The sequence below is a fragment of the Loxodonta africana genome, chromosome 1, assembly GCF_030014295.1.
Source record: "Loxodonta africana isolate mLoxAfr1 chromosome 1, mLoxAfr1.hap2, whole genome shotgun sequence".
In the NCBI taxonomy this organism is placed as follows: Eukaryota; Metazoa; Chordata; class Mammalia; order Proboscidea; family Elephantidae; genus Loxodonta; species Loxodonta africana.
Window position 1 is genome coordinate 75,366,883 of NC_087342.1, and position 13,572 is coordinate 75,380,454.

Below are 13,572 nucleotides of genomic sequence, written 5' to 3' on the forward strand. Positions count from 1 at the left end.
GTGCTCCCTGTCAGGGCAGTCATCGATTGTGGCCGGGCACCAACTAGTTCTTCTGGTCTCAGGATGATGTAGGTCTCTGGTTCATGTGGCCCTTTCTGTCTCTTGGGCTCTTAGTTGTCGTGTGGCCTTGGTGTTCTTCATTTTCCTTTGCTCCAGGTGGGTTGAGACCAATTGCTTCATCTTAGATGGCCGCTTGTTAGCATTTAAGACCCCAGACTCCACATTTCAAAGTGGGATGCAGAATGTTTTCATAATAGAATTATTTTGCCAATTGACTTAAAAGTCCCCGCAAACCATGTTCCCCAGACCCCCGCCCTTGCCCCACTGACCTTTGAAGCATTCATTTTATCCCGGAAACTTCTTTGCTTTTGGTCCATTCCAATTGAGCTGACCTTCCATGTATTGAGTGTTGTCTTTCCCTTCACCTAAAGCAGTTCTTATCTACTGATTAATCAATAAAGAAACCCTCTCCCACCCTCCCTCTACATGCCATTTTTTAAGGCCACTTTTATTCTGATAAAATGATCGGATGATGGGTTTTAAGCAGTGAAGTAACTCCATGTGATTATGTTTTTTAAAAGGTCCCTTTGCCAGTTCTGTGGAGAATGTTTTTTACACAAAGAAGAATAAATACAAGGAGATTTGTTAAGTCCCTTTCCTCATGCTACATGTAAGAAATGACAATGGCTTGAATGTAACATCCCCCCGCCCCCCAAAAAAAGTCCAACTCATTGCTATGGAGTTGACTCAGCCAAGTAGCGACCCTATATGACAGAGCAGAACTGCCCCCAATAGAGTTTCCAAGGAGTGTTGGTGGACTCAAATTGCCAACTTTTGGTTAGCAGCCATAGCTCTTAACCACTGCTCCACCAGGGTTCTGGACATGACCTGGGGAGCCTTAAACTTATATACGTGCCTTGCCAGAAGTAGCAAGGCTGAGTAAATTCCAAGGGCTAGAATCTATTTTTATACAAAAGTTTCTTAAGCTGTAGTAGTTAATGCTGGGATCCGTTTTGTGTGAACATTTATTAAAATCATTATGAAAAGTTCCAGAAACAGATGAGAGACAGTACACACAGAAACTCACCATTTCATCGTTTCGCATACCTAGGGGAGGGATGTTCCACCAAAGGTACTTACTTTATCTTAGCCTACAAAGAGGCTATGCTATAGGGAAATGATGCTCCCATAAAGCAGCGTATTGCGAATTCCTGATGACTGATCTGACAACCGGTTCCAAGTCACTAAAGCAAGAGTGGATGTTCCCAGGTTGTTCCCGATGAAACATCCCCCTAGTAACTAAATGGTTATACAGCCAAGGAAGACTTCTTAAACCAATCATGTATTCCCATACGATATGTTTCTGGCCTTTGACAATAATGTGATTTTTCTTAATTTACTTCCTTCTGTAGTAGTATATTAGAGACTCCCTGACTGTGATTCAGTGGATTCTGTTAGTCTCTTGTGTCTGGTGCACACTGGCACTTCTCTCATTGCAATGATCACCTTTGTATTTGTTTAAGAAATATCTCTTTTCATCAAATTTGATTCTGGGGTCTTTTTCTCCAACGCCAGACAAGATGGTGGCTGTCAAGGGTAGTAAGAAGTAGTCAGAGTCTGGATATATTTTGAAGATAGAGAGAAGAGAAATTCCTCACAAACTGGATGTGAGATATGAGAGAGAGAATAAAATAAATGATGTCTTCAAGGTTTTTTACCTGAAAGAGTGAAAGAATTGAGTTGCAATTAACTGAAATGGGGAAGATTGGATAGAGTAGGATTATTAGAGAAAAATGGGAGTTCAGTTTTACACATGCTAACTTTTAAATGCCTAGTATAAAACTTCCAAGTGGTAATGTCAAAGAATCAGTTGTATGTACAAGATGTGAGGTTAACGGAGTGGTCTAGAACACAGATACATATTTGTGAGATGTAGGCATTTAAACCAAAAAACCAAACCCGTTTTCATCAAGTGGTTAAGGGTTTGTCTGCTAGCCAAAGGGTCACCAGTTCAAACCCACCAGTCACTCCATGGGAGAAAGATGTGGCAGTCTGCTTCCAGAAAGATGATAACCTTGGAAACCCTATGGGGCAGCTCTAATGTGTTGATGATTGAAAGCATGAGAATGGATGAGATTACCAGGGAGGGAGTACATATAGAGAAAATGTTCAAGGACCAATCTGTGGGACATTCTCCTATAGAATGGGTGAGGGGAGGTGAAACCAACAAAAACTATTGAGAAGGACGAGCCAATGAGGTAGAAAGGCAGTCAGGACAGCAGTGTTTGGGAAGTCGGAAAAAAAAAAAAAGTTTTAAGATAGTGTTTACTGACATTGAGATGTTGTCTTTTTCCTTAGGGCTACTGTTATAAGAATACCACAATTGTTTTCTTTAAGAAGCAGAAGTGTATTTTCTCACAGTGTAGGTGTCTGGAAGTCCAAATATCAGGGCACAGCTCTGGGGGAATTCTTTCTTTCTGTTAGCCCTGGGGAAAGATCCTTGCCTCAGTTTCCATAGCCTCAGAGTTCCTGGGGCCCTTGTTGATCCTCACATGTGCTTCTGTCTTCCTCAGTTTGTCCTCCCTTGCTTTGTCACAGGGTCTAATCTGTTCTTTTTGTATCTCAAAAGTCATTACATTTAAGACATACCCTACACTGATTATGGCCTCATTAACAGAACAAAGAAAACTGATTCCCCAAAGGGAATAAATTCCTAGGTATAGGGATTTGGATTTCAACACAGATTTTAGGGGGACACAATTGAATCCTTAACAGAAGTCAAGGAAGACAAGTTCTTGAAAAAGTGAGAAGTCATTGGTAATCTTGACAAGAAGCTTCCATGAACTGGTGGTGTCAAAAACCAGAATGTAGTGGATTTCAAAACTGGAGATAGGAAATCTGGATAATTCTCTAGGGGATGTTATAAAGCCATCTGAGAAGCAGGGTAGTAGCTAGAGGGATATATTGGGTCAAGAGAAACCTTGTTAAGTTAGGAGACAGCACATGTGAATATTCATGGAAATAACACAATAGCCAGGAGACTACCCAGAGGTTTCCCATGTTCATCTGACTTTGGCACCGTTATAGGTCTTGGGGATCCAGAAAAAGAAAAAAAAAAATTTGTCTTCATAGACAAAAATTGTATCGTGGAAAGAAGCCAACATGTAGGTTAAAAAAATGAAAATATGCATTATATTTGATTGTCTGTATTTAATAAGTAGAAACACCACGTTCAAGAGTAGGAAAGCGCATTACAAGGGATGAATAAACACTCAGGTAGAGGAGATAATCAGGTAGAGAAGGTGCTTGATGGCGACACAGAGTCACAGTCAGCTGGACCCTAAGAAAGGCACAAGGAAAATGAGATGCTGAGATGCACAGCGGCCATCAGAGGCACACCCCAGCTCCAAGACCATCCCCACGCTTACCCTGGTTTTCTTCACCAAAATTTCTATCTTAAGGATTTATATCACTTGTTGCAAAAAACTGTCCCCACCCCCACCCCCCCGTTAGAGGGGGAACAAAGAGGGTATAGGTGTCACTACTGAGGATTAGGGAAATAAAGTCGACAGTTGATCTAGATTTGATGTCACAGAGGTTATTTTCAACGTGCAGCTGGGTGTACAGTGAGGATAGGAAGTTTTTTTTTTTTTTTTTAAATCAAAAAACATTCTCCTTCGGCCGTTACGGGGATTGAACCCACGACCTTGGCGTTATTAGCACCACGCTCTAACCAACTGAGCTAACCAGCCACCTCAGGAATAAGTTTTTTTTATGTTCAGACACTAGGAAGATTTTTCACACCTTTTTCATTCATGCAAACGATACTAGCTTTTGCATAATCTTAACTATGATTAAATGACACTCCTTTTTCAATGAGGATTTTTTTATTTCCCCTTTCCTCAGTCCCGCAAAAAGAAAAACACAAAATCTCTACCTTCAGCAGAGATGAATTCCCTTCTCCTATTTTTTTTTTTATGGAAAAAAAGACGTTCTGGAGCCTTCGATTTCGTCCCAAGAGAAACATTCACCAGAGAGGGCTCCTTCAGCCTACCCCAGGAAGCCTTTGAGAAAGATTCAGACACCTTCCGGGAAGGACCTGGTCGATTTGGTTCCCTCTCACGTCCTGAGAATTCCCCTCCTGACAGGAAGGAACGTCCCGGTGGATCTTCCCTGCCTCTTCCGAAATCCTGGGCAGATGACCCTTCTCCGTGTTCAAGAAAACGCCCTGTGGCACGGATCTCTGTGGGTCCATTTTGCGATTTTATTGTCATTAACTGCTCATCTCCTCTTTCCTTTCCTTGAGGCCGAGGACTGTGTTGTCTCATTCTTCTACTAGTGTCCCGGGTGCCCGCACAGCATGGTGGGTTGGCCAATAATTTCAGTTCAAGAATTGGAAAAAGCGTACAGAATATCATCTTGGCTGATGATCAGGTTTGGGAAAAATAAACAAAGGCTCTAGCATTTGCTAACTGGCCAATATATTCTTTTAATCATTACCTGCAATATTCAAGCAGTGGAGGTCTTGACGCTCAGATTATTTCGGGGGTTTCAAGCTGCTCTCTCTGTCCCAGACACCCCCCAGAAAAAATGGACTCTGGAGTGGAGAAGCACAGACGCACCATCTTTTCCCTACTGATCTGGGGCAACTGCCATTTCTAAACTAAGTACAGAGTGTGTGGGTCCGCTATACTAAGCGATGGTTAAGGCAAAACCTGGGAAAAGGTGACTCCCTTCTACCTAAGCAAAAAACGGAATGTGAAGGAAAGATAGTGAAAACGGCGGGAAGAAGAAAGAAAGGAAAAATATATCACAGTTTTCATTCTCCTCCAGCAAATCGTTTTTTTTTTTTTTTTTTTAGGCCTGTGTGAAGCCGAATATAAAGACGTGTGTTGTCCCAGGAATGAACTACATAGGGTCCAGTCTTGCAAATCACCCCACCCCATGTATCTGGGCTACAGCTTGACATTCCGGTGTCATATCCCTGCAGCTAGCTGCCCGACCCCTAGTGCGGACTCACGGGCTTCCAGAGTTCGGTCCTGAGGGTCTGGGGCTCTGGTTCCTAAAGGGTAATTTCTTTCCCTAGAGGGGCATACACAAGAGTAATTTCCATGGGACAATACTGAGGAGTTTCTTAAAATTAAATGCTTCATTCCTGTCGCCAGCCCGCCTGTGTTTGTAAAGGAATGGGGTCTATGAGGGAAGACTTTGACTGTTATGAATAGTGGAGTTTGCTTGGTCGTTTTAATAGGCAAAAAGTATGAGTGAAAGAAGTGTACCGTCACTGTGAGAATTTTCTGGTGGAAAAGACGGCTTTGAGATTATCCAGCCTGGGGCGTTTAGAAAAACTCTATTCTGTAGAGGGCACTTGAGACTGAAGGCCAGTTTCATCGTAATTGCAGTGATTGGGTTTGCCCAATATAGGAAAGGCCTTGCTTGCTATGGAACACGATGGGAAAACATCTGTTTTCTGAGCTTAGAAATGAACTAATTTTGTACCGGAGATCCTTCCTCCTTACCGAACATATAAAAAACAACCACCCATTGCCATTAACCGAACATAGAAGAGCATATATATTGTGACCAACGCAAGAACTCTCCTGCCCTCTCTGATGGCCTGGGCTTGAAAGCAGTACATCTTGTCCCTAGAGGCGCTGACACTCAGGTCTTCCCCCACCCATAGCCAGTGCCAGCGCCTCCCCTGCCCCATTCCTCTCTGTTTCCGAGGTTTCCAAGAGGGTGGAGGCCGGTCTTAAGAGAAGACCCCTGCCCCAAAGATGCCCCTCTGAGTGGAGCCAGTGGACCTGGCTCCCTTCAGATTCAGAGCGTGGAATGTTCAGGTTTTCTGTCAAGTGAGGACCTCAAAAGCTTATCCGCTTTGAAAACGACCCCTTGGGACTTCCGGTGGCAAGTCAAATGTCATCAGGAGTCTCCATCAATTTTTTCTTCTCTCCAAAGGTCTTGTTCATTTGGTTTAATGAACATGATGTCATTAATATGTTGAGAATTCTTAAAAGTGAAAGACTTTAGGGGAATTATTTGTATAACGAATGTAAGGCTAAATAAAGCAAATTTTAAAGTATTTCTAAATATAATGATTAACATTAATTTCAAACAGCTTTCGACAGAACATATAATAATCTTGGAATATTAAATAGGACATACCAAGAATACATCAAGATTATTAAGTTTTTTTTAACTTCTGAATAGTAATGAAAAATTTCATGGGTAAACAATGTGAATTTCCCAGTTAAAACGCTTTCATGACATGTTGGAAAGAAAGTGTCCACAAACATTCTTGGGATCTTAGGATTCTTACTCTGTCCTATAGGGTCGCTATGAGTCAGAATCGACTCCAAGGCAATGGGTTTGGTTTTTTGTTTTTGGTTAGGATTCTTGGAAGGGGATTCTTCCACTGAAAGTATTTGCTGCCCTCCAGTGGGGCTTGGTGTAATGTTGAAAAATGAAAGAAAAGTTCTTTGGGGAATATTAGTTAAGTTTCTTATGAGGCAATGCATCCAGGAAGTCTGGTTGGGTCAAACTTTTGTCTTTTTTGGCTTTTGTACAGCAGGATAAGTCTTATAAGCACATTTACGTATTCCTGGGTCATAGTTAAAGAGGCCTGGTGGCTTTGGGTTGTGCGCGTGTGTGTGCGTGTGTGTGTGTGTGTGTAGTATTTGAGAAAACAATGCAACCAAATGGATTTTGCAGCATGTTTGAAAAGTTTCATGTCTTCATGGATAGAAATTAGAGTGAAAGCCAATTGATACCTTAAAAAAGAAAGAAAGAAGGAAGGAAAATATGCATTGTGTCTGTGATTACTATAAAACTATAGGGATTAGTTTCAGCGGTAAGAAAGAGCAGTGCAAGGGCTGAGGTGACAATCAGGTAGCAGAGATAATCAGGTAGAGAAAGTACTTGACAGTCCCATGGAAATACAGTGCATTAAAAAAAACCCTGGAAAAGGGACAAGGAGAACGAGGTATCAGATGGACAATGGCCTCCATGTACACAGCCCATCCCCAAGGCCATCCCCACTCCTAGCCTCCTTTTCTTCACTAAAATTTTTATCTTGAGGCTTTCTGTCATTTGTTCCAAAAATCTCTTTGTTTCTCCTCTTCACCATGCCGATTTTTGAGGGGAAGCAGAGAGGGTAGGTTTCACTACTGAGGATTATTGAAGACATACAGTTGGCATTTGAACAAGATTTTATATCAGAGTGCTTATTTTCTCAGTTTAGCTGGGTGTGAATTGAGTGCAAAGTTCTTTGTATATTTATTTTTAATCAACAGAAATCTTGTTTTCCTGGCTCAAACATAGCCCAAAGCTGGGAACTTGGCATTATTAACACCACACTGTAAACAAACAATCTAACCAGACAACTGTTTTTTTCAAAAAAAAAAAAAAAACTACTCTTTTACATTCAGATAGATCTGTCTTTGTTGTCTTCCTCTTCACTCATCCAAAGGAGACTCTCATATAAATAATCTTAACTATGACTAGATGACACTATTTTTTCAAGCTTCTCTTTATGTTTTGAATTTCTCCTTTCTGCGCTCCTGCAAAAAGAAAAGAAACACAAAAACTACCTCCAGCAGAAATGAACTTCGCTCCAACATTGCAAAATAAGACGTTCTAGAGCTTGTCTATTTCTTCCCTAGAGAAACATTGACTAGAGAGTGCTCCTTCATCCTTCCCCAGAAAGCCTTTGAGAAGGGTACTGCAACCCCTGGAAAGGATCAGGTGGATCAGGGCTTGAGGATTCCCTTCCAGACAGGAAGGAGGATCCCCGCTGGATCCGCCCTGTGCATTCCTATATCCTGGAGAGACAGCCTCTTCTTTGTGCTCCCTCAAAGGCTAAAGTTGGTTAATTTCCAATTTAGGGCAAAATGTAATAGGCAGAGTACCTCTGTGAAAGCACCTAAAGAGACTTTTTATCTCCTGAGCCTTGTATGGTCCATGGATATTTAGACTCTCAGGGCACTAGTAGGGGATAACATTGGTTCACTATATTAATGACATATGATTCATTGCCATATGAATAGAGAATGATCCAGCTCCTAAATCCCACTTAGTATATGGATTCTTGACCACTCCTGGCACAAGCTGTATTCACGTGGATTAGATATTTGTGTGCAGGAAGTTTATTAGGGAACGAACAACACCTGTAAAGAGTGAGGGAAGCAGGGTTAGAGGGGAAAAGTTGACAGGCAGCAACAGAGGCCTGAGCTGTTCCAATGAGGAGCCTTGGAAATGGGAGGGCCCTTCAGAGTTAAGGCAAGAGAGTCAGACCTTTATAGCTATGTATTGAGCATCCGTTACTGTGGGCTGCGTTCAGAGAGGGAACATGGCCTTGACTGAGGCAGTTCCTTTCAGCTGAGGGCAATTCCTAGAGAGGGCCTCAACTTTGTGCCATGAGGGAGCAACACTTGTGGCAGCTGGGGAAATGAATGCCTTGGTTCTGAAAGGAGCGAACCTGGGTGTCACAACCCAGCACACAACACAGAGAACAAGGTTGGAGGCAGGCTTAGCAGGCAGCTGCTAACCAGCAGTAGGAAGGTTGTTAGGTTACTGCAGTAATTCAGGCAAGAGATGCAGGCAGTTTGGGCCAGATTGGTAGCAGTTCAGAAGCTGAGAATTTTGTATCTGTCACTGGAACACCAACAGGACATCCTGACAGCAGGAAATGTTGTGATGCCTAGGTAAGAAGTGCATTTCATTATCCAGCTTTTGATTTTAGAGGACACTTGAGTCATGAAACAATATTATATCCAATTTATGGTTAATAGGCACATGAACCTTCATACTAAAAAGTAATGAAAATGAAATTAGAAATTCTACCATTGATCCAATTCTTGAAATGCTCATTGGTAATGTAAATGCATAAACATCAGAGCTAAATTATACCCATGTTGTGACTATTTCCTTTATGTAGAATTTAGAAATATGGAAGTTATTACTAGCTTAAGATAATAATTTCAGATGAATGTGGGATTAGATTAATTGATTACTCTGCCAATGGCTTGCTCTCATTTAAAATGGTAAAGATTAATTTATATATTTTTAAATGGCTTCATTTCCCACAAGGAAGAATTAGTAATCTCTTGTCAGGGCCAGTGGTGCCAAGGAAATCCATGTGACTCTGGATGACATCAATTTTGAAAACAGTGTCTAAAGCATAATCTCTCCTAACAGGCTGTAGAACTCTGGGTCCCTAATTAATGATTTTAAAAGTATTTTAAAGAATAAAAAAAAGAAAAATATTGAAAAAATTATGCTAGTACTATTTTTTATGCCCTAAAATATTTATTTTAGAAAATGAAATCAACTTCTATAAATGAAAAGTAGGAATGGATTTTTTCCCCAAAGGTATTTAGCTAGTGAGAGTGAAGCATAGAATCTTCTAATTCACAGCCAAGTGGTGGTTTCCAGTTCATAGCGACCCTTTTCAGAAAAACACCCAGGCAAATCAAGACAAAAAGGAAAGGCTTTTCAACAATTAGTGCAGGAACAATTGGATATCCACACACAAAAAGAAGAATTTAGAGCCTTCCCTCAAACCATACACAAACCTTAACTTAGAATCCATCATAGACCGAAATGTAAGACCTCAAATTATGAAAGTTTTAGGTGAAAACACCGAAGAAAATCTCTGTGACCTTGGGTTAGGCAGAGTTCTTATAAATAACACCAAAAGCACTACCCATAAAGAAGAAAATTGACTAACAGGACTAAATCAAAATTAAAATCTTTTGCACTTAGAAAGGCACCTTTAGGAAAATGAAAAGACAAACCATAGGCTGGGAGGAAATATCCGTGAATCAAATATCTCATCAAGGACGTGTATCCAGAATATGTAAAGAAATTTTATAAATCAATAATACTAAGATAAAGAACCAAATTTAAATACACAGAAAGATTTGAATACACATTTCTCCAAAGAAGACATACAAATGGCTAATGAGCACATGAAAAGATGTTCGACATCATAGTTGTAAAACCAAAGAAAAAAGAAAAAAGCCCAAACTCTTTGCTGTCGACTTCTAACACATAACTACCATATAGGAAAGCAGAAGTGCCCCCATAGGGTTTCCAAAGACCAGCTGGTAGATTTGAACTGCAGACCTTTAGTTAGCTGCTGTAGTACTTAACCACTATACAACCAGTGCTACTCACAGTCATCATGGATGTATAAATGAAACCACATTGACATACCACTTCACACTTACTCTGTGCCTATACCAGAAAACATAGATAATAACCTGTGTTACTGATGATGTGGACAAATTTGTACTCTCATACAGTGCTGGTGGGAATGCAAAATGACATAGCCACTTTAGAAAACAGTTTGACTGTTTTTAAAAAGGTTAATAATAATTTTAACATATTGTTGTTACCGGTTAAATTGAATCCTCCAGATATATGTGTTGAAAATTTTAACCCCTGTATCTATGTACGAAATCCCATTTGGCAATAAGATTTCTTTGTTCTGTCAGTGAGACCATATTGGTGTAGAATGTGTCTTAAACCTACTAACGCTTGAGATGAAAACAGCAGATTAGACTCAGAGACAAGGGAGCACACACTGGGTGGAAGACAGGTGCTACCAGAGACAATGGACACAGGTGAATCTACGTAGAAGCACATAAAGCAGCACGGGAAGTAGGATTGCAGGCCGCTAAAAGATTAAGTTGGCTCCACTGGGGATTGAACCCAGGATCTTCTGCGTGTAAAGCAGATGTGCTAACCACTACACCATGGAACCACTACAAGTATAGTCCCGTGGACATCCAGAACAACTAACAAAACTGTATTGGAAGAAGTACAGCCAAAATGCTCACTAGAAGTGAGGATGGCAAGACTTCCTCTCACATATGACGTGATATCAGAAGGGATCAGCCCTTTGAAAAGGACATTCTGTTTGGTAAATCAGAGGGTCAGTGAAAAACAGAAAGACCTTCAATGAAATGGACTGACACAGCTCTGCTACAATGGCCTCAAGCAAAGCAATGGTTGTGGGGATGGCATAAGAGCTGGCAGTATTTTGTTTTCTTGTAGGGTCTGCTGTGAGTCAGAACCAGCTCCATGGCACCAAAAAACAACAAAATCAAAAAGTTGAACTAGATGAGGAAGGACCTCCCCCCAGAAACACACATTGAAGTTGGCCTTCTAGCCTCCTGAACTGTGAAATAAAAGAAAGAAAAAAAAATCCTGTTCTTTGAGCCACCCAAAGGACTGGTCCCTCCTGATAACAAGTGGAAAGCATCTAAGAGGAGGTCTCACCATCCTCACTTCTAATGAGCATTCTGGCTGTACTTCTTCCAAGACATTTTGTTAGTTCTTCTGGCAGTCCATGGGACTGTACTTGTTGTGGTTGCATGGTGTAGTGGTTAGCATATCTGCTTTACATGCACGAGATCCTGGGTTTGATCCCCAGTGGAGCCAGTGGTATTTCAGTCACAGCAGCACGAAGAAACTAAGACATCATTATGTCAGGGACCACATCTGTTTTGCTACCTTTGTATTGGCAGGGACTGGCACACAAGAGTACATCAATACCTGTTGCCATCAAGCTAATTCACTGTTCCATAGGGTTTCTGTGGGGCAGCTGCTAACACTTTAGCAGCTGAGCGCTTAACGTCAATGCTACCAGGGCCCTTCTATATCAATATATGTGCTACATGTTGGGGGAAATCCTTCAGCTGTCTTGGGGAGGTGAGGCAGGCACAGAATTTTAGTGTGATGTGAGGCCCACGGAGCTATGGCTAGTCTAAAGATTAAATCTTTCCCTCGGGAGCAATTCTCGGGGGGTCAAGCATTATCCAGTCTTCTCTCAGAATCAGTTCCTCACTGATTTGAAAGTCCATTGAACTAAACTTGTCTTTGGTCTGGGATAGTGACAACTGGACCAATGACCAACATCAAGATAAATGCAGAAAAGATTGAAGTTGTCGAGGATTTCATTTTACCTGGATGCACAATCAATAGCACTGGAAGCAGCAGTCAGGAATTCAAGGGAGGCAAAGCCAAGATGGCGGACTAGGCAGACGCTACCTCGGATCCCTCTTACAACAAAGACACGGAAAAACAAGTGAATCGATCACATACATAACAATCTACGAACCCTGAACAACAAACACAGATTTAGAGACGGAGAACGAAGTAATATGGGGAAGCAGCGATTGTTTTCAGAGCCTGGAGCCAGCGTACCAGTCAGGTACGGCACAAGCACAGAGAGCTGCTCCACCCCCCTGAACTAACCCCAGGAGGGGGACCAGCGGGTTCCGAGGACGGCGATGGACACAGCCGGTAGGAGAAGTCCCCGGGAGGCAGTGACTGGTCTTGGAACGGGGAGAGCAGCGTCCCAGCCAGGGAACCATCCCGCTGGGATCTGGACTGGACTGAGGTACGGCATAAACACGGAGAGCTGTTCCACCCCCCTGAACTAACCCCAGGAGGGGGCCCAGTTGGGTCGCGCAGGCAGCGTGGGACGCAGCTGGTAGGAGAAGTCTCCGGGAGGCAGCGACTGGTATTGGATCGGGGAGAACAGCGACCCAGCCGGGACACTCGGTCAGGGCACAAGCACGGAGAGCTGCTCCACCCACCTGAACTAACCCCAGGAGGCGGCCCAACTGGTTCGCGGAAGCGGCACGGCAACGCAGCTAGAGGGACGAGAAATCCCCGGGAGGCAGCGACTGATTTTGGAGTCGAAAGTGCACCGTCCCAGTAGGGGAGCCTTGACGCTGGGCGTGGGGCTGGAAGCGGAGGATCTGACCTTGACTCCAGCGGGCCAGACCCCCCGGGGGCAATCTCCACACAGCCAGCACACATAGGCGACACGTCCCGTGGGAATCTCAGATATAATAGTCATTCCAAGCAAGACAAGCAACTCTGGCTATATTCTGAGGTGCTACTCTCCTATCTCTCTGTTCCCTCCCCCACCCTCCCCAGGCGGCTTCACTAACATCCGAATAACCTGAGCCAGAGGGAGAACTCTGATAGGGATCTAACTGCATTTTTTTTTAGCAGTTTTTCTGGAAAAACCAGTTTCCCAGTGATGGCTCAGAGACAACAATCCATATCAAACCACTTAAAGAAGCAGACCATGACAGCTTCTCCAACCCCCCAAACAAAAGAATCAAAATCTTTCCCAAATGAAGATACAATCCTGGAATTATCAGATACAGAATATAAAAAACTAATTTACAGAATGCTTCAAAACATCACAAATGAAATAAGGCAAACTGCAGAAAAAGCCAAGGAACACACTAATAAAACTGTTGAAGAACTCAAAAAGATTATTCAAGAACATGGTGGAAAAATTAATCAGTTGCAAGAATCCATACAGAGACAGCATGTAGAAATCCAAAAGATTAACAATAAAATTACAGAATTAGACAATGCAATAGGAAGTCAGAGGAGCAGACTCGAGCAATTAGAATGCAGACTGGGACATCTGGAGGACCAGGGAATCAACACCAACATAGATGAAAGAAAATCAGATAAAAGAATTTAAAAAAATGAAGAAACCCTAAGAATCATGTGGGACTCTATCAAGAAGGATAACCTGCG

The 13,572-nt window shown here is 42.3% G+C and overlaps 2 non-coding genes across 2 annotated transcripts; both read right to left on the reverse strand.

Annotated features, from left to right (window-relative positions):
• Positions 1-3,678: 3,678 nt before the first annotated feature.
• TRNAI-AAU (transfer RNA isoleucine (anticodon AAU)) lies at positions 3,679-3,752 on the reverse strand. Its single transcript has one exon. It is a non-coding gene; the product is annotated as a tRNA-Ile (tRNA).
• A 6,940-nt stretch (positions 3,753-10,692) lies between these two features.
• TRNAV-UAC (transfer RNA valine (anticodon UAC)) lies at positions 10,693-10,765 on the reverse strand. The gene has a single exon. It is a non-coding gene; the product is annotated as a tRNA-Val (tRNA).
• Between the last annotated feature and the right edge of the window lie 2,807 nt (positions 10,766-13,572).